The sequence below is a fragment of the Scyliorhinus canicula genome, chromosome 14, assembly GCF_902713615.1.
Source record: "Scyliorhinus canicula chromosome 14, sScyCan1.1, whole genome shotgun sequence".
NCBI lineage: Eukaryota > Metazoa > Chordata > Chondrichthyes > Carcharhiniformes > Scyliorhinidae > Scyliorhinus > Scyliorhinus canicula.
The window spans coordinates 13,158,045-13,177,444 of record NC_052159.1 but is presented as its reverse complement, the minus strand read 5'-3'; positions in this window follow the sequence as shown (position 1 = coordinate 13,177,444).

Genomic DNA, 19,400 nt, shown 5'->3' with positions numbered 1-19,400 from the left:
ACTCAGAGCATCACAAACGCTTTTCAATCAATTAACTAATTTTGCATTGCTACTGACGTGATGCAATGTCAGAGACACAGCGGCCAATAGCAAGCTCCCACAAAGAGCACAAGAACACAAAAGCTCCCCCAACTCAGGTAGTTCCACATGCCGCCCCAACGTCTTGCACTAACCTGTACTCAGCAAGTGTTTAACTCCTTTTCGTCACGTCGGAGAGGAGATGATCGCCAAATTGACTCTGACTGTAGTTTTAGCCCATCCGAGTTCCACGAATATGGCCAGCAACAGAAAGGTCACACTTCTGAAGAGCCTCCTTTGTTCATTTCATGACCGTTAAGATGGAATAGATTCGCCAGAGTCATATTCATCTGACCACTTCCTGACACACGGTATGCCCCATTTTATATACATGCACTTTGGTGCTGTTAAGAGTCCCCCTCTATCAGGCCATCATGGAATTGGGAAGCCAGTTATGTCGTAAAATGGCTGATCGGGTCCTATCTACACCATAGCAAAAGAACCGATTGGCTGAATGAGGTGGGCATTCCATCCTTCCATTGGTCTTTCTAATGGGTGACCTTGAGAGTAGCAGCAAGAGTAGGATTCTCTCCACCATTTTAGAGGGACGAGAGCCCTGTTTGCATCCCAGCGGGGCTGCTGTGAATCTCCCTCACCAAATAGAGACAGGGTCGTGGAGCAATTTTTCGGCTGATTCAGATAGATTTTGATCGACAAGATTGGACTGGATTGGATTTGTTTATTGTCACGTGTGCCGACGTACAGTGAAAAGTATTTTTCTGCGAGCAGCTCAACAGATCATTAAGTACATGGGAAGAAAAGGGAATAAAAGAAAATACATAATAGGGCAACACAAGGTATACAATGTAACTACATAAGCATTGGCATTGGATGAAGCACACAGGGTGCAGCGTGAATGAGGTCAGTCCATAAGAGGGTCATTTAGGAGTCTGGTGACAGTGGGGAAGAAGCTGTTTTTGAGTCTGTACGTGCGTGTTCTCAGACTTCTGTATCTCCTGCCCGATGGAAGAAGGTGGAAGAGTGAGTAAGCCAGGTGGGAGGGGTCTTGATTATGCTGCCCGCTTTCCCCAGGATGCGGGAGGTGTAGATGGAGTCAATGGATGGGAGGCAGGTTCGTGTGATGGACTGGGCAGTGTTTACGACTCTATGATGTTTCTTGCGGTCCTGGGCCGAGCAGTTGCCATACCAGGCTGTGATGCAGCCAGATAGGATGCTTTCTGTGGTGCATTTGTAAAAGTTGGTAAGGGTTAATGTTGTTATGGGAGAGACGTTTTCAGAACCCCAAAATGTATTATGGAGTTCAACCAACATCTCCCTTTAATGTATTGTTGCTTTTGAAGCACACGGCTTGGTCTCCATGTGTGGTATTACAATTATGGACACAGGGGTTTTTAAACACAAAACAATGTTTATTCCATGAATTCAACTTAACCTTTTTAAATAAACATTGGATCCCTTAACACCCCTTACTTCAAAGATAACCCCGAAAATAATACAAAACTAAATAATCCCTCAAAATGTTCCTTCAAACATCCAAAAGACATAACACCTTTAAACAGAAACACATCGGGTTAAAGACATTACTATTATGAGTTTAAATCACTCAAATGATTCAGAGATAGTCTTTCATGGCAGAGATCACCGCAGATCCAGCTTTGTTGCAAACACAGACACCCCAAGCTCTTTTCCTCAGAACTGGCTTTCTCTTTTCAAACAGCTCGCAGCAAACCAGCCACGTACTTTTCAGCTGCTCTCTCTCAAAACTGAAACCTAAACACTGCAGAATGGCTGAGTTAAAAAACCAGCTCCACCCACACTCTGACATCACTCTGAGCTGCTTTATTTCTTAAAGGTACATACTTAAACAACCATTTCTTAAAGGTACTCTCACATGACAATGTGGACATGCCGAATTTCCTTAGTTTCCTGAGGAAGTATAGGCGCTGTTGTGCTTTCTTGATGGTAGCATCGACTTGGGTGGACCAGGACAGATTTTTGGAGATGTGCACCCCGAGGAATTTGAAACTGCTAACCATCTCCACCTCGGCCCCATTGATGCTGACAGGGGTGTGTACAGTATTTTGCTTCCTGAAGTCAATGTCCAGCTCTTTAGTTTTGCTGGCATTGAAGGAGAGATTGTTGTCGTTACACCACTCCACTAGGCTCTCTATCTCCCTCCTGTATTCTGACTCATCGTTATTTGAGATCCGGCCCACTATGGTCGTATCGTCAGCAAAATTGCAGATGGAGTTGGAACCAAATTTTGTCATGCAGTCGTGTGTGTACAGGGAGTATAGTAGGGGGCTAAGTATGCAGCCTTGTGGGGCGCTGGTATTGAGGACTATTGTGGAGGAGGTGTTGTTGTTCATTCTGACTGATTGTGGTCTGTTGGTCAGAAAATCGAGGATCCAGTTGCAGAGTGGGGAGCAAAGTCCTAGGTTTTGGAGCTTTGATATGAGCTTGGCTTGGATTATGGTGTTGAAGATGGAGCTGTAGTCAATAACTGGGAGTCTAATGAAGGAGTCCTTGTTGTCGAGATGCTCCAGGGATGAATGTAGGGCCAGGGAAATGACATCTGCTGTGAACTGGTTGCGACGGTATGCAAATTGCAGTGGATCAAGGCATTCTGGGAGTATGGAGGTGATGCACTTCATGATCAACCTCTCGAAGAACTTCATTACGACTGAAGTCAGGGCCACCGGACAGTAGTCATTGAGGCACGTTGCCTGGTTCTTCTTTGGCACCGGTATGATGGTGGTCTTCTTGAAGCAGGTAGGGACCTCAGAGTGGAGTAGGGACAGGTTAAATATGTCCGCGAACACCTCTGCCAGCTGGTCCGCGCACATGAGTGCACGACCAGGGATCCCGTCCGGGCCCGTCGCCTTCCGAGGGTTCACTTTCAGGAAGGCCGATCTGACTTTGGAAGCTGTGATGGTGGGTATGAGTGAGTTATGTGCTGTTGGGGCACTCGATAGCGGATTGTTGGTTACCTGCTCGAAGCGAGCATAGAATGCATTGAGTTCCTTGGGGAAGGGTGCGCTGCTGCCGTAGATACTGCTCGGCTTCGCTTTGTAGCCCGTTATGCTGCTTAGTCCTTGCCACAACCGCCGAGAGTCTGTCTGTGACTCTAGCTTGGTTTGATATTCTCTCTTGGCATCTCGGATGGCTTTGCGGCATCGTACCTGGATTTCTTGTATAGGACAGGGTCGTCTGACTTGAACGCCTCAGATCTGTCCTTCATGAGGGAGTCAATCTCGCGATTGAGCCATAATTTCCAGTTGGGGAACGTACGTACTGCTTTCTTTGGCACACAGTCGACCACACATTTGCTGATGAAGTCTGTGATGGTGGTGGCATACTCATTTAAGTTGGTCGCTGAGTTCTTAAATATGAACCAGTCCACTGTCTCCAAGCAGTCACGGAGGAGCACTTCTGTTTCCTCGGACCAGCATCGCACAACCTTCTTAGCTGGATTCTCCCGCTTGAGTGCTAGGATGCTGGGAGAAGGAGCACCGTCTTATGGTTTGATCTTCCAAAGTGTAGTCGGGGGTTGGAACAGTAGGCGCCCTTGATTTTGAGTCGCAGTGGTCAAGAGTTGTCGCCCCTGGTGGGACAGGAGATGAGCTGGTGGAATTTTGGCAGTACACTCCTGAGGTTGGCCTTGTTAAAGTCTCTGGCCATGATGAACAAGGCCTCCGGGTGTTCTGTTTCGTAGTTGTTAACAACTGTGTCCAGTTCGCCCAGCGCCTTCCTCACTTCTGCCTGGGTTTGGATGCAGACCATTGTGATAATGGCTGAAATGAACTCACGTGGAAGATAGTATGAGCGGCACTTCATGGTATTCCAGGTCCGGGAAGCAGTAGGTCGCCAGGGTCGCCACATCCAAGCACCAGGAGGAGTTGATGAGGAGGCACGCCCCTCCACCCTTTGTTTGCCTGATGAGGCGGTGCAATCTGCCTTCTGTATTGAGAAGCCTTCAGGTTGTATGGCACAGTCCGGTGAGGTGGGGGTGAGCCATGTCTCTGTGAAACAGAGCACACAGTAGTCTCTTACTTCCCACCGAGAGGTAAGTCTGGCGTTATGTTCATCCAGCTTATTTTCGATCGCTTGGACGTTTGCCAGGAGTATGCTGGGGAGAGGGGTCTTGAAACCGCGTTTCTTCAGTCTAACCTGTAGACCACCACGTTTCCCTCTCTTCCTCGGTCAGCGGCTGCAGCTGGATGATCCTGGGATCCGATGGGAGAAGTCTGACCTTGTGGAAGGTAGGTGGTTGCGTCTGGCGGGGACCAGGGCGCTGTTTACGTATCCGGGGTCACGTTTGGTAGGGTCTCGGGTGCTGGTTGAGGTAGAGGGGATGCTAGGGGGGCATGTTTGTGATCCGGATGGGTCCCGGCATTCTGCAGGCACGGGAATACCTTGCAGCGCGTTTTGGGGTTCCTGGGTTGTTTGCAGGGCTTCCTGACGCAGGTTGGGCTGAGAGCTCAAGAGAGTCAAAAGGTACCGGGGTGGGGCGGGGGGGAGGAGCGGCAGGGGGAATGGGGGTAGGCAGGAAAGTAGAGTTGAGACCACAGGCAGATCAGCGACGGCTTGATCAAATGGTGGAATCGGCCCGAATTCATGTGTTTGCTACTCACTATGGCACCAGGCTGCCTACAGCAATGGCTGGCAAGGATCACGTCTCAGGGAATTTGTCTTGCACAGAAGCAGTGGCAGAATTCCATCTTCTGCAGGTTGAGATGGTGACCACTTCCAAGGTGGGATTGCATTGCCTCCGGCAGTCAAGTGACCCCGTCATCGTTTTTCTAAGCTTCCGGCTCCTTCCGGTTCCGGTTCCTGGTTTAGCTCACTGGGCTAAATCACTGGCTTTTAAAGCAGACCAAGGCAGGCCAGCAGCAAGGTTCAATTCCCGTACCAGCCTCCCCGAACAGGCGCCGGAATGTGATGACTAGGGGCTTTTCACAGTAACTTAATTGAAGCCTACTTGTGACAATAAGGGATTTTCATTTCAGATACAAATCTACCCTGTTCCCTGAGGGAAGTGACAGACAAACATACTCAACCACATTCTCAACAACCAGCCTGCCGCAGATGTATCGGTCCTTGACAGTATCAGTAGAAGTGACCACCGCACAGTCCTTGTGGAGGCATGGCGGCACAGTGGTTAGCACTACTACCTCCAGCTTCACAGGGTTCAATTCCAGCCTCGGGTGACTGTCTGTGTGGACTTTGCACTTTGTCCCTGTGTCTGCGTGGGTTTCCTCTGGGTGCTCCGGTTTCTCCAGGTGCTCCGGTTTCCTCGCACAATCCAAAGATGCGCAGGCTAAATTGCCCCTTAGTATCCAAAAGGTTAGGTGGGGTTACTAGAACAGGGTGGCAGCGCGGGCTTAAATAGGGTGCTTTTTCCAAGGGCTGCTGCAGACTCAATGGGCTGAATGGTCTCCTTCTGCACTGTAAATTCTATTAATTCTATTCTACGAAGTCCCGTATTCACATAACCTTTATTATTGTCACAAGTAGGCTTACATTGAAATGAAGTTACTGTGAAAATCCCATCGTCGCCACATTCCGGTGCCTGTTCGGATAAATTCAGAATGTCCAATTGACCTAACCAGCGCGTCTTTCAGGGCTTGTGGGAGAGAACCAGAGCACCCGGTGGAAACCCACGCAGACTCCGCACAGCCAATGACCCAAGCCAGGGATCGAACCTCGAACTCTGGAGCTGTGAAGCAACAGTGCTAACCACTGTGCCACCGTGCTGCATGGGTTCGCGATTCAGTAATATTACCAATACGCCACTATCCTCAGCAGCCTACATTAATGCTCTGGAGACATGGGGCTGGTTTCTCCGGCCTCCCAGTCGCGTGTTTCTCGACGGCGGGAGGCGCCGTGCCGTTCGCTAGCAGCGGAATTCTCTGTTCCCACCGCTGCTGATGGGAATTCCCATTCAAAGCAGCGCATGCTGCCGGGAAACCCGCGGGCGGGGGTGCGTTGCCTGCGGGGTCAGAGAACCCCACTGCCAGCCAACGGCTGGAGAATTCCAGTCATGAGTTCAAATCCCACCGTGGCAAGTGGAGGAATTTAATTCAAGTAATTAATAAATCTGGAATGAAATACGAGATTGTGGCCAAAACATAATCCGTTCACGAGTAACTTTCAGGGAAGGAAATCTGCCATTCCTTATTTGGTCTGGCCTATCTGTGATTCCAAGCCCACAGCAATGCGGTTTACTCTTAACTACCCTCTGAGAATGGTCTAGTTAGTCACTCAGTTGTATCTGACACCTAAAAGAAAGAACTGTCAATGTGTTTACGCCAGAATAATTGCAGCTCACTGTCACCTTCTGAATCTACCCTGTCCTATCCTATTAGAATTTTATAAGTTTTTATGCGATCCCCTCTCACTCTTCCAAACTCCAATGGATTTCACCCTAACCAACTTTGTCTCTCCTCATATGACAGTCCTGCCATCCCAGGAATCTGCCTGGTAAACCTTTGCTGCACTCCCTCCACAGCAAGAACATCCTTCCTCAGATAAGGACACCAAAACTGCCCACAATACTCCAGGTGTGACCTCACCAATGCCCTAAACAATTGCAGTAAAACATTGTGGCGAATGTATTGCTGTAACAATTCACCATATGATTACCTGTATTATGCTGTTGCCCATGTGGGCTCCACCTATGGACCATTGTATGGTATTACCTAGAATGTACATGCTGGGGCCTGTGTGGCCTCCGCCCCTGACTCCATCCCTTGAGGGGAGGTATAAAAACAGTCGCAGGCAGGCACTGTTCTAGTTGATTAAAGCCACAGTTTACTTCTACTCCTGGTTTTGTGTGAATTGACGGTCACATCAAACATCTCTATTCCTATACTTAACTCCTCTATCTATGAAGACCAAGGAATCATTTACCTTCTTTACTGCCTGCTGTGACTGCGTGCTTTCCTTCAACGACTGATGAACGAGGACACCAAAGTCTCACTGAGCATCCACCTCTCTCAATTTACACCCATTCAAATAATAATCTGCCTTCCTGTTTTTGCTACTGAAGCGGATAACCTCACATTTAATCCACATTATGCTGCATCTGCCATGCATGTGCCCACTCACTCAGCCTGTCCTCTACAGTTGCAGATGGAGGGACAGCATCGTACAACAATAAATTGTAGCGCTAACAATTATACTCAAAGCCGAGAGACTGGTACAATAGAGGCTTTATTGTTGTACGATGCCGTCCCTCCATCTGCAACTGTAGACTAAAGGTCTGAGTGGCTCACACGCATATTTATACACAAGCTCCCTGTGGGCGGAGCTAGCCGGCAGGGGCATACCGGAGGAACCTGTATTACAGGTACAGCCATACATCCCCCTACTGCAAGTACGCATAACTACAGTGGTTATCTCACCACACATGTGCCCACTCACTCAGCCTGTCCAAATCCTGCTGAAGCAGCTCTACATCCTCCTCACAGCTCACCCTCCCACCCAACTTTGTATCATCTTGTACTCTAAGAGGACAGCCTAGAAGGAGCTTTTGTAAGTAAGCTGCATGGAACATTTCCATGTATGCCCATAGCTTGGATCTGTGAATAGATGAAGACTGCTAATAAATGGTACATGTTTAAACATCAAAGTCCCAATATCTCCTCATTGAGATATCTCATGAGCCCATAATACAACACATAATGGAAGCAAATAGCACCTTACCACTCAGGACACCCGGAAGTACCATGGCAGCACGGTAGCACAAGTGATTAGCACTGTGGTTTTGCAGCGCCAGGGACCCAGGTTCGATTCCCTGCTGGGTCACTGTCTGTGTGGAGTCTGCACGTTCTCCCCATGTCTGTGTGGGTTTCCTCCGGGTGCTCTGGTTTCTTCCCACAGTACAACGACATGCAGGTTGATGTACCATCAATTGTACGCGAGGCAAGTGATTTACCAAAGTCTGGCTTTAATTGACTAGAACACAGCTCTGCGATAGTCTACAATGGAAAGGGATCGATCGTCAGGTGTCTGACCATTTATACCTCGTTAATAGAGGCGTGGTTAACTCAGCCTCTCAGCCAATCGGTCGAGAGGCACATGACCGACCAGGGCCAATGGTAAGCCGGCGTTCTGGCCCAATGGCAGACGAGTATGCAGATCATATCACCACATTCACCCCTTACGGAGAAGGAAGGCGGGGGGGGGGGGGGGGGGGGGGGTGGGGGGGGGGGAAGAACTGGTGATATGAGTAGCCGTCGGGAGAATAAATTTTCTCTCCGTACCCTTATCGAATTTGGGGGCTTCCCACTGGCCCAGACATAACGATATTTACAAAAAGAAAGTCCATGGGGCTGTAGAACTCTAGAAGGATTCGATCAGTCTTTTGGTGGTCCTTGACGTCCTGGCCAAGCGCCGCAGTGGAGGAGTTGACGTCGGATCGGCTGATGGTCCTGCTGATGTCCTGGAGTCCGGGAGCGATAGACTTCGAGTAGTCTCCGTCACCTGAGCTGGCCGCGGAGACGCCATGGATGAGGGATGGGGAAGCTGAGTGGGGTGCTGGGGTGAAAAAGGGGAGGGGGGGTCTGTGGTGGCGGGGGCCGCACGCCGGCGGGTGCCAGGTCCTGCAGGGAGACCGTGTCCTGCCGACCGTCGGGGTACTCCACATACGCGTACTGCGGGTTAGCGTGGAGTAACTGGACATGCTCCACCAATGGGTCGGACTTGTGCACCCGCACATGCTTCTAGAGCAAGATGGGCCCGGGGGTGACCAGCCACGTTGGGAGAGGGGATCCGGAGGACGACTTCCTGGGGAAAACAAGAAGGCGTTCATGAGGTGTCTGATTAGTTGCAGTACAGAGGAGTGAGCGGATAGAGTGCAGGGCATCGGGGATCACCTCTTGCCATCGGGAAATAGGGAGATTTCTGGACCGGAGGGCCAGTAGGATGGTCTTCCAGATGGTACCATTCTCCCGCTCGACCTGTCCGTTACCCCGAGGGTTATAGCTGGTCGTCCTGCTAGAGGCAATGCCCCTGTTGAGCAGGAATTAACGCAGCTCGTCGCTCATAAATGAGGACCCCCGATCGCTGTGTATGTACGCGGGGTAGCCGAACAGTGAGAAGATGGAGAGTAGGGCCTTAATGACGGTCGATGTGGTCATGTCGGGACAGGGAATGGCGAAGGGGAAGCGGGAGTGTTAACATTAACATGTAAATGTTGCGGTTGTTAGAGGGAAGGGGCCCCTTGAAGTCAATGCTAAGACGTTCGAAGGGGCGGGATGCTTTGATCAGGTGTGCGCGCTCGGGGCGGTAGAAGTGCGGTTTGCACTCGGCGCAGATGCGGCAGTCACGGGTTATTGACCTGACTTCCTCGATGGAGTAGGGCAGGTTGCGGGCCTTAATGAAATGGTGTAGGCGGGTCACCCCTGGATGGAAGAGGTCTGTGTGGAGGGAGTGGAGGCGGTCTGTCTGCGCGCTGGCGCAGGTACCGCGGGACAGGGCATCAGGAGGCTCATTGAGCTTCCCAGGACGATACAAGATATCATAGTTGTACGTGGACAACTCGATCCGCCACCGTAAAATCTTGTCATTTTTGATCTTGCCCCTTTGTGCATTATCAAACATGAAGGCTACTGACCGTTGGTCTGTGAGGAGGGTAAACCTCCTGCCGGCCAAATAGTGCCTCCAATGTCGCACCGCTTCGACTATGGCCTGGGCTTCCTTTTCCACAGAGGGGTGGCGGAGTTCGGAAGCCTGGAGAGTTCTGGAGAAGAAGGCCACGGGTCTGCCCGCTTGGTTCAGGGTGGCCGCCAGAGCTACTTCTGATGCGTCGCTCTCGACCTGGAAGGGGAGGGCCTCGTCGATGGTGCGCATCGTGGCCTTTGCGATGTCCGCTTTGATGCGACTAAAGGCCTGGCAGGCCTCCGTCGACGGCGGGAAGGTCGTGGTTTGCGTGAGGGGACGGGCCCTGTCAGCGTAATTGGGAACCCATTGGGCGTAGTATGCGAAGAACCCCAGGCAGCGTTAGAGGGATTTGGGGGTATTGGGGAGAGGGAGTTCCATCAGGGGGCGCATGTGTTCGGGGTCGGGGCCTATCACTCCGTTACGCACTACGTAGCTGAGAATGGCTAGGCGGTCGGTGCTAAACACGCATTTATCCTTATTGTACGTGAGGTTAAGGAGTTTTGCGGTTTGGAGGAATTTCTGGAGGTTGGCGTCATGGTCCTGCTGGTCGTGGCCGCAGATGGTGACATTATCAAGATACGGGAAGGTAGCCCGTAATCCGTACTTGTCGACCATTCGGTCCATCTCCCGTTGGAAGACCGAGACCCCATTTGTGACACCGAATGGAACCCTGAGGAAGTGGTAGAGGCGCCCATCAGCCTCGAACGCGGTGTACAGTCGGTCACTCGCACGGAGGGGAGCTGGTGGTTAGCGGACTTAAGGTCCACAGTGGAGAAGACCTTGTATGTCGCGATCTCGTTTACCATGGTAGAAATACGGGGGAGAGGATACGCGTCCAGTTGCGTAAACCGCTTGATGGTTTGGCTATAATCGATGACCATCCGGTTTTTCTCCCCCGTCCGGACCACCAGCACTTGGGCTCGCCAGGGGCTGTTGCTGGCCTCGATGACCCCTTCCGTCAGCAACCTCTGGACCTCAGACCTGATGAAGGATCGGTCCTGGGCGCTGTACCGTCTGCTCCGTGTGGCGACGGGTTTGCAATCGGGGGTGAGGTTAGCAAACAGGGAGGGGGGGTCCACTTTGAGGGACGCGAGGCTGCAGACTGTGAGGGGGGGTATAGGGCCGCCGAATTGAAAGATCAAGCTCTGCAGGTTGCACTGGAAGTCCAGTCCTAGGAGTGCCGGTGCGCAAAGGTCAGGGAGGACAAGGAATTTATAATTTTTTAAAACCTTCCCTTGAACCGTGACGTCCGCGATGCAGCACCCGGTGATGTGGACGGAGTGCGAACCTGAGGCTAAACCGATTTTGCGTGTGACAGGATGGACAGGGAGCGCGCAGCGTCTTACCGTGTCAGGGTGAACGAAGCTTTCCGTGCTCCCGGAGTCCAGCAGGCAGTCCGTCTCGTGGCCGTTGAGGTGGATCAGCGTTGTCGTTTTGGCGAGCGTGCGTGGACGAGACTGGTCGAGTTGAACGGCCGCGAGCCGTGGAGAAAATCCGTCGTCGCCGTCCGAGTCGATGCTGGAGGGACCTTGCGTGGCAGACCTGGAAGTCGGTGGCCAGGATCCATATGTGAGGTCTGCTCCCCAAGGTGGCGGGCCCAGGATCCGCATGTGGGGTCGGGGCCCCAAGATGGCGGCGCCCAGGACCCGCACGTGGGGTCGGCGCCCCAAGATGGCGGCGCCCAGGAAGCCCTCGTGGCCGCAGGTGGCGGAGCTAGCGTTGCCGGCGCTGTGAGCGGATGAGGTGAGGCGCGCAGGCCGGCTCCAGGAGGCCAGTAAGATGCATCAGCTGCGGGAGGAGGTAAGGCGCGCAGGCCGGGTGCGGGATGCCGGGGGCGGGGGGAGCAGATTCGCGCGGTGGGCAGGCAGGGACCGGGGGGCCGAAGAGGCGAGACGGTCGGGCACCGGGGCCCGTGGGCGGGGGGAGCAGAGTCGCGCTGCAGGCAGGCAGGGACCGGGAGGGCCTGGAGAGGTGAGCCAGTCAGGCGCCGGGGCCCGGGGGCGGGGGGGAGAAATGTGCTGGGCAGGCCGGCAGAGACCTGGAGGGGCCGGGGAGGTGCGCTTGTCGGCCCGCAGGGTGCGAGTCGGGAGCGGCCCTGGGGGAGAGAGAGAGGCACACAAGCCGTTCGCAGAGGCCTGGGGGCGGGGGCGGGGGCGGGGGGGGGGGGGGGGGGGGGGAGTGCTGTGCAGCTTCCAGAAGCGCCGCAGCCAGCGTTTTGGCCTGGCAGACCGTGGAGTAGTGGCCCTTCTTCCCGCAGCTCTTACAGAGGGCGGAGCGGACTGGGCAGCACGAGCGAGGGTGTTTAGCGTACCCGCAAAAGTAGCAGCGGGGCCCCGCGGATTTATCGGGGCATCCCGCGGCACAAGCCTGAGGGAGGTCGGGAGTGGCGGGTGGGAAGCGTGCCAGGAGGCGGCCTGGCCAGGGTCATAGGTGCGAGCGCTTAGATCTGCGACCTCCAGGGAGGCGGAGAGAGTCAGCGTCTCAGTTAAACTGAGTTTGTCTCTTCCAGCATCTGCTGGCGGATCACGGGAGACAGCATCCCAGCCACGTAAGCGTCTCTGATCAGTAGCTCAATGTGCTCTGTAGCGGACACCGCTACACAGGAGCAACCTCTCCCCAGGGCATAGAGGGCCCGGGCGTATTGGCCTAGAGACTCACTGGGGACCTGCTTTCTGGTGGCCAGCAGATGTCGAGCGAATACCCTGTTGACCGGTTTGATGAATTGTCCTTTAAGCTTTTGTATAGTGTCATCATAATCCGTTTCCTCTTTGATTATTGCGTAAGCGTCAATACCCACGCTGGAGTGGAGGACGTGCAGCTTCTGTGCCCCGGTTGGGGGGGGGGGGGGGGGGGTTGGTTGTAGATGCTAGGAACCCTTCGAGGCAAGTCAGCCAGAGTTGGAAAAGTTCTGCAGAGTTCTGAGTTTGCGGGCTGATGCGGAGGCATTCGGGCTTGATGCGGAACTCCATCTTCAAAGTCGTAGTCAATTAAATTGATGTACCATCAATTGTACGCGAGGCGAGTGATTTACCAAAGTCTGGCTTTAATTTACTAGAACACAGCTCTGCGATCGTCTACAATGGAAAGGGACGATCGTCAGGCGTCTGACCATTTATACCTCGTTAATAGAGGCGTGGTTAACTTAGCCTCTCGGCCAATCGGTCGAGAGGCACATGACCGACCAGGGCCAATGGTAAGCCGACGTTCTGGCCCAATGGCAGACGAGTATGCAGATCATATCACCACACAGGTTAGGTGGATTGGCCATGATAAATTGCCCTTAGTGAGCAAAAATGGTTAGGAGGGGTTATTGGGTTATGGGGATAGGGTGGAAGTGAGGGCTTAGGTGGGTTGGTGCAGACTCGATGGGCCGAATGGTCTCCTTCTGCACTGTCTGTTCTATGTTCTATTTGTATGCTACAGTTAATTAAATTCTTTCAAACTATAGTCACTGTTGTAATCCAGAAAAGAGGACAACTAATTTGCATACAGAAAGCTCCCATAATCATTAAAATGAAAGTTAGTTGTTGAGATTGTTAGCTGAGGGGTAAATGTTGGCCAAAGTAGCAGAGAGAACTCCCCTTCTCCTCTTTAGACCCATACCCCATTTGAGGGTGAACAGGGCATTGGTTTAACAACTCAGGCAAAAAGGTGGCATCTCCAACAGTGTGGCGCCCCTTTTGAACTGCACTGGGATTCTCCGAACTTTAGAAGAATTGAAGATATCATTGGATAGAACTCAGGAGACCTCCAGAAACTTGGATTTCTGACACAGGGATTTCTCCCCGTGTCTGCGTGGGTTTCCTCTCCGGGTGCTCCCGTTTCCTCCCACAAGTCCCGAAAGATGTGCTGTTAGGTAATTTGCACATTCTAAATTCTCCCTCTGTGTACCCGAACAGGCGCCTGAATGTGGCGACTCGGGGCTTTTCACAGTAACCTCATTGCAGTGTTAATGTAAGCCTACTTGCGACAGTAAAGATTGTTAATACTATTATTTACCCGTTCTCATAGCATCAATCATCAAGTTCAGAAAGGAATTTCGTCTTTATTCAATATTTTTTAATTGAACTGTATATTTTATTCAGATTGTTATTGTAACAATACTGAAGCAATACCTGGGCTGATAATAGGCATCAGTTACTCAGAAGGTTAATGTTGAATTTAAATGAAATTTTTTTTTAAAAGCATCAAGGCAAAGCATTGACTACATTTTAAACAAGTTCACAGGAAGATTATTGGCAGCAAAGGGTATCTTAAATGATACACAGTTTGCCGCTGTTACAGCAAAGGAGTTATTTTCACCCAACGTTATATATTCCTACTGTCGGCATTTTCAATGTATAACATTAGTGAAAGCCAACCACAAGCCTGACGTGCAATTATTCAACAGAGACAATTAAGAAAATGAATTTTGGAGCGATTTTTTCTCTCCTTGTCTGTGCCCAGCTGTCAATTCTACTGGGTAAAGATAAAGATGAGTAAAACTGCTCTGCCAGAGGAGCGGTGAGCTCCATCTCAGGCTGCCAACCAGCACAATTCCTTTGCCGTTAATCTCCCTCCGAAACTCTTTAACATGCAGACAACGTCTCCCCTTGAAAATCACTTTATTTTTGTCAACATCCAGCTGGAGTATTGTGTCAAATTCTCGACACCACACTTTGAGGGAAGACATAAAAGGCATTAGAGAGGGCACAGAAAAAGATTTACAAGAAAAGATCCGGGGATGATGGGCCTTGTTACGTGGGTAAATTGAGGAAACTGGGGATGTGCTCCAGAGAGACAAGGTTGAGAGGAGATTTGATTGAGGTATTCAAAGTCACGAGGACAGAGTACCTGGGGAGACACTATTCCCAAAGGTGTGGAAGCAAAAGACATCAATTTAACACAGTTGGCAAAATAGCCATCGGTGACATGAGAAAAAACATTTCATGCAGCAAGCAGTTACAATCACGAGTGTACTTCCTAGCATGTGGTGGAGACAGATTCAATCGAGGCTGTGAATCAGATAATCGCCTGAAGGAAAAATAATTGCAGACATACAGAGAAGTGCTAGGGGATTGGAAGTTATAAATTGTTGCATTATCTGTAAATAGCTAGGTACTAACATGTTATCTGTAAGTGTTCTGTTGGAAGGGGGCATTAGAGACTAGAGTGATGTGTGCAAACCAGTTCAATATGGTTCTTCCCCTGCATCAGGCAGCCTGGCAAAATTAAACATAGAAATCTTATGATCTTTACTAACTTACAGTTTGATTGTTAACAACATCCGGGAACCAAAAGGCACGAAGACCTCGTGGCAGTGAGACTAGTTAAATAGCTCTTGCAGAGAACCAGTACACGTAGCTGAATCACCTCCCCCTGTGCTGGAACCATTCTATGATTCAATGGAGAGCATAAACCGAATATTCGACGGGGTGCCTGATCTTTATCCTGCGATTCTAATGAGGCCTTGCATTCCAATATGTGCAAGGCCTCATTAGATTCTGGATGTGGAAATTACGCTGCCTGGATTAGTAACTCAGTCCCATTTTTACCATGGCGCAACATCTGGGGAGTGGACGCAATTATGTCAGCAATCATTCCCTTCAAATAGAGAGCCAGACCTTACTGGAAAATTAACATTGTGCTAATGAAGGACAGAAGGAGTGGAACATACCTGCACCAGCTCTCCACATAAGCAACTCACCTCGAGCCATTCCCCTGCCTTCTCCCCATAACCCCGCACATTCTTCCTTTTCAGATAACAGTACAATTACCTTTTGAGTGCTCCAATTGCATTAACACTGCCTGCCATTAATGTTGCTCAAAGCATTCAGCAAGTGCAGTGCAGAAGGAGGCCATTCGGCCCATTGTGTCTACACCGATCCTCCAAAAGAGCATCCTCCCCAGGTCCACTTCCCCTGTCCACCCCGCGATATCCCCCATCACCCTGTAACTTAACCTGCACATCCCTGGACATTAAGGGGTAATTTAGCATGGCCAATTCACCGAAGCTGCACATCTTTTGACTGTGGGAGGAAACCGGAGCACCCGGTGGAAACCCACGCAGACACGGGGAGAATGTGCAAACTCCACACAGATACTCAATCAAGGGCAGAATCAAACCTGGATCCCTGGCGCTGTGCGGCAGCAGTGCGAAACACTGTGCCACCATGCCGCCTCAATGAAGGGAGCTGCCGTAAGAATCCAAGGCTATCCCTTAACCTGAAGAAATTTGTCACGACTCATGACAGTTTTGTTTTACAAATACACATTGATGGTGAGTCTCCCTTGTCCAGTCTGATAAATAAGAAACAGTGGTTGGAGTGGAGGTAGTTGGTGGGGAGGGCGGGGGGAATCGCTGGGCGGTGGGTGGAATGATTTATTTCAGCATATTTGTGGAGGTTCCTGTCAGCGATCCTGCTGTTGTCAAAACAAATGGCTGATTATTTCGAAGTCACATAGTTTGCGAATGTCCCTGCATCTGGTGGGTGGGTGTTTGATGCCAAGATGAGCGATGTGATTAATGTCTGTCACAACGTAAATGTGCTGATTTCTTCAGCCATCAGTTGCTGTGTTTCTTTTTAGACAGTGACTGGGATTGGAAACAGGGTGGATAACGTTCGCAATCGGGGGTTAGGGGTGGGGGGGGGGGGAAGCAGGGGATGGGGAGTAACTTGTGTCTGCTTCCCTCTCCCAATCTGGCTGACAGTGTTGCCTGGATTTCATCGACAGGTCCACCCTCACAGTGCTCCACATGCCCATAGGAAGACGATTGAATGATGCTTGGCAATCAGTCATAGCTGCTTCCACCCAATCTTATACAAAATTAGGCACATTTTCTTTATTTAAATGAGTTGCACTTTTTCTCCAGGGTTTATCCACACCAGTACCTGGAGATTAACCATCAATCCCCTGGGGTCTCGAGGATGGTCCTGGAGAGTTGGGAAACCCAAGGACAATGTTGACATTGAAAGGGCCGTGTGTCGGTGGCTGGAGGGCAGATCTAAATTGAGCAACTATCCCCTTTAATAGGGAAATAATGGTCTTATAATGTGCGGAGGATCCCAATCACCATGTTAACACTGTCCTGAGTAGGATATGCCTTCCGCACCATGTCAGCTGGTAAGCCCAGCTCGAATGATCAGTTTTAAATTAGTTGTGAAGATCAAGGATGTGTTTGTTCCTTGTATCTTAATAAAGCTCGTAGACTCAAAGTTGGAAAAGGTGCTTTATTGTTAATTTGTTCTCTCTTCAGAGCTTAATTTACGGCTACCTCAAATGCTGCCTGCCTGTGTGTCTTGCTCCCAGTTCTGTGAAATGTGTCCTCACTTCCTGTCCCTGTGTATTTATAGCTCTCCCGTGCTCCCTCTAGTGCTTGCTCAGTTGTATTGCATCTATACTCATACACAATCACCACATCCCCCATTTTTTCTTTACATATTTTCTGTACATCGTTAAAGAAAATTGTACAAAACAGTTACTTATGATATGTGTATCTATACAAGCGATGGTGCTATTGCATATTTTACAAAGCCAATTTATATTTATGAGTCCAATCTTAATAAAAACATTTATGAGTCCAAACTTGATGAATTTGTTCACTGAGTTTTTTTTCTTGTGTTGTTGTTGATGTGGTGATATTGATATTGCAACTCCGTTGTGAATGTTGTCGGTGTTCTTGTTATTTTAAGTAACCAATACATCATCCCATGGCGTTTGCATGGTCGAACCACTGATGTTGACTGACATGGACTTTTTTCTGTGCTTGTGGTATCGATTTAATATGTCATCTGCCTTGTAAGCTGGTGTGCTTGCTTGTTCTGGAGTAGATGTGAGTTTGTGCGATTCGTTGTCATCCCATGGCATGTTTGTAGTCTTGTCATTGCTTTGCTGTGGCATTGTCCTTCATGTGCAGAGTTGTACCATTTTGTACAAGTCGTTGTTTCATTACTGTTGTTTCTGTCGTTCCTGTCTTTGTTGTTTTTGTTGTCGTTTTTGTCTTTTAATCTTTGTTGTTGTCACTATCTTTGTTATGTTTCTTGTTGGTTTTGTTGTTCTTCTTGTAGTTTTTGTCGTTGTGCTTGTAGTTTTTGTTGGTGCTGTTGTTGTTCTTGTTTCTGCAGTGCTTCTTGCGATTTTTGTTGTTCTTATCACGCTTCATGTTGCTTTTGTTCTTGCTGTTGTTCTCATTTCTGCTGTGCCTCTTGTGGCTTTTGTTTTTCTTGTCATGCTCAATGAGTGTCCCATGTGGATAATTTGAGTCATTGTCACAGTTATTGGTGCGAGTGTCCTTTGTGGAACCTGTTACATTGAACGTTTTGTCTCGAGAATGGTGAGAATGATCTGATGTTGCATTGATGCTGGTGACATCAGTCATTTGTGGTGGATTTGATTCCTCGTCTTTGCTTTCTTGGTGCTCTTTTTCTGGAGTCAAATTCTTCACGATTTCATTTGACGCGGTCTCTCTGGACTCTTGGTGCTCCTCTTCTGGAGTCAAAATCTTCATGATTTCAATTGACGTGGTCTCTCTGGACTCTTGGCGCTCCTTTTCCGGAGTCAAAATCTTCATGGTTTCTGTTGATGTGGTCTCACTGGACTCTTGGTGCTTCTCTTCTGGAGTCAAAATCTTCATGGTTTCTGTTGATGTGGCCTCACTGGACTCTTGGCGCTCCTCTTCTGGAGTCAAAATCTGCATGGTTTCTGTTGGCATGGTCTCACTGGACTCTTGGGTGGCCCTACTCTGTGCTTCTGTACAGACAAGCTGAGAACTGTCAGTCTCACTGTGATCCTGTGCCTCCTGTACGTTGAGTGTGATCACCTTGTCACTGTTTTCGCATGCAGTGGGTAGATGTACATTGTCTTCTTCTTGATTATGTGAGCTTGGTAGACTGTCATAGTCTGCTTGCGGTTGCTCAGATACAGCGGGTTGACCTTCATGGTCTTGTTCATGCATGGTGTTCGCCAGGGAGTGTTTGCTTGCTTCCCTTTTGGAGTCTTTCATCACTCTCACTGTGGAGCCTGTCATCGCTCGCTCTGCGGAGTCTTTCTGTGCTCGCTGTGTGGCGTCGTCTTCATCTTGGGTATTGCTGTCATCCAATGTATCGACGATCTGCCATGGCACCATGGTGTTGGATTCATCTACCATGAGTAGATTCGTGTTGAGCTTTGCGACCGTGTCGCTGATGCTGTGATCAGCATATCCGAATAACTCAGCCGTGTCTGAGTAGTATTCTTCGAAAACCAAATCATCTTTTTTTGCTTCGGATTTGGTATCGTTGTCTTCATCATTTTTTGCATATCCGAATAACTCAGCCATGTCTGAGTAGTATTCTTCGAAAAACAAATCATCTTTTTTTGTTTCGGATTTCTTTTTGTTCTCTACACTCTAGACTGAGTGGGAGCCCGAAGCGAGGGCGATAGTTTGGCTCATAGGAAAAATAGGAAGCGAACAGCGTCTTACCAGCTCTGGGTGTATGAAGCTCTCGGTGCTCCCGAAGTCAAAGAGGCATGGCGTTCTGTACCCGTTGATCTGGACCTCCGCCATCGAACTTCGTAGGTGCTTGGGGCGGGATTGATCTAGGGTGACCGCGTTGAATTGCGGGCCGCGTGATGGTTGCCCGGGGGTGTCGTAGTCTTCCGAGTGGGCGTCCGGTCGAGTAGATGCCGGTACATTCTGGCGAGCTTGATGCAGGATCGCTGCGCTGAGTTGCGGG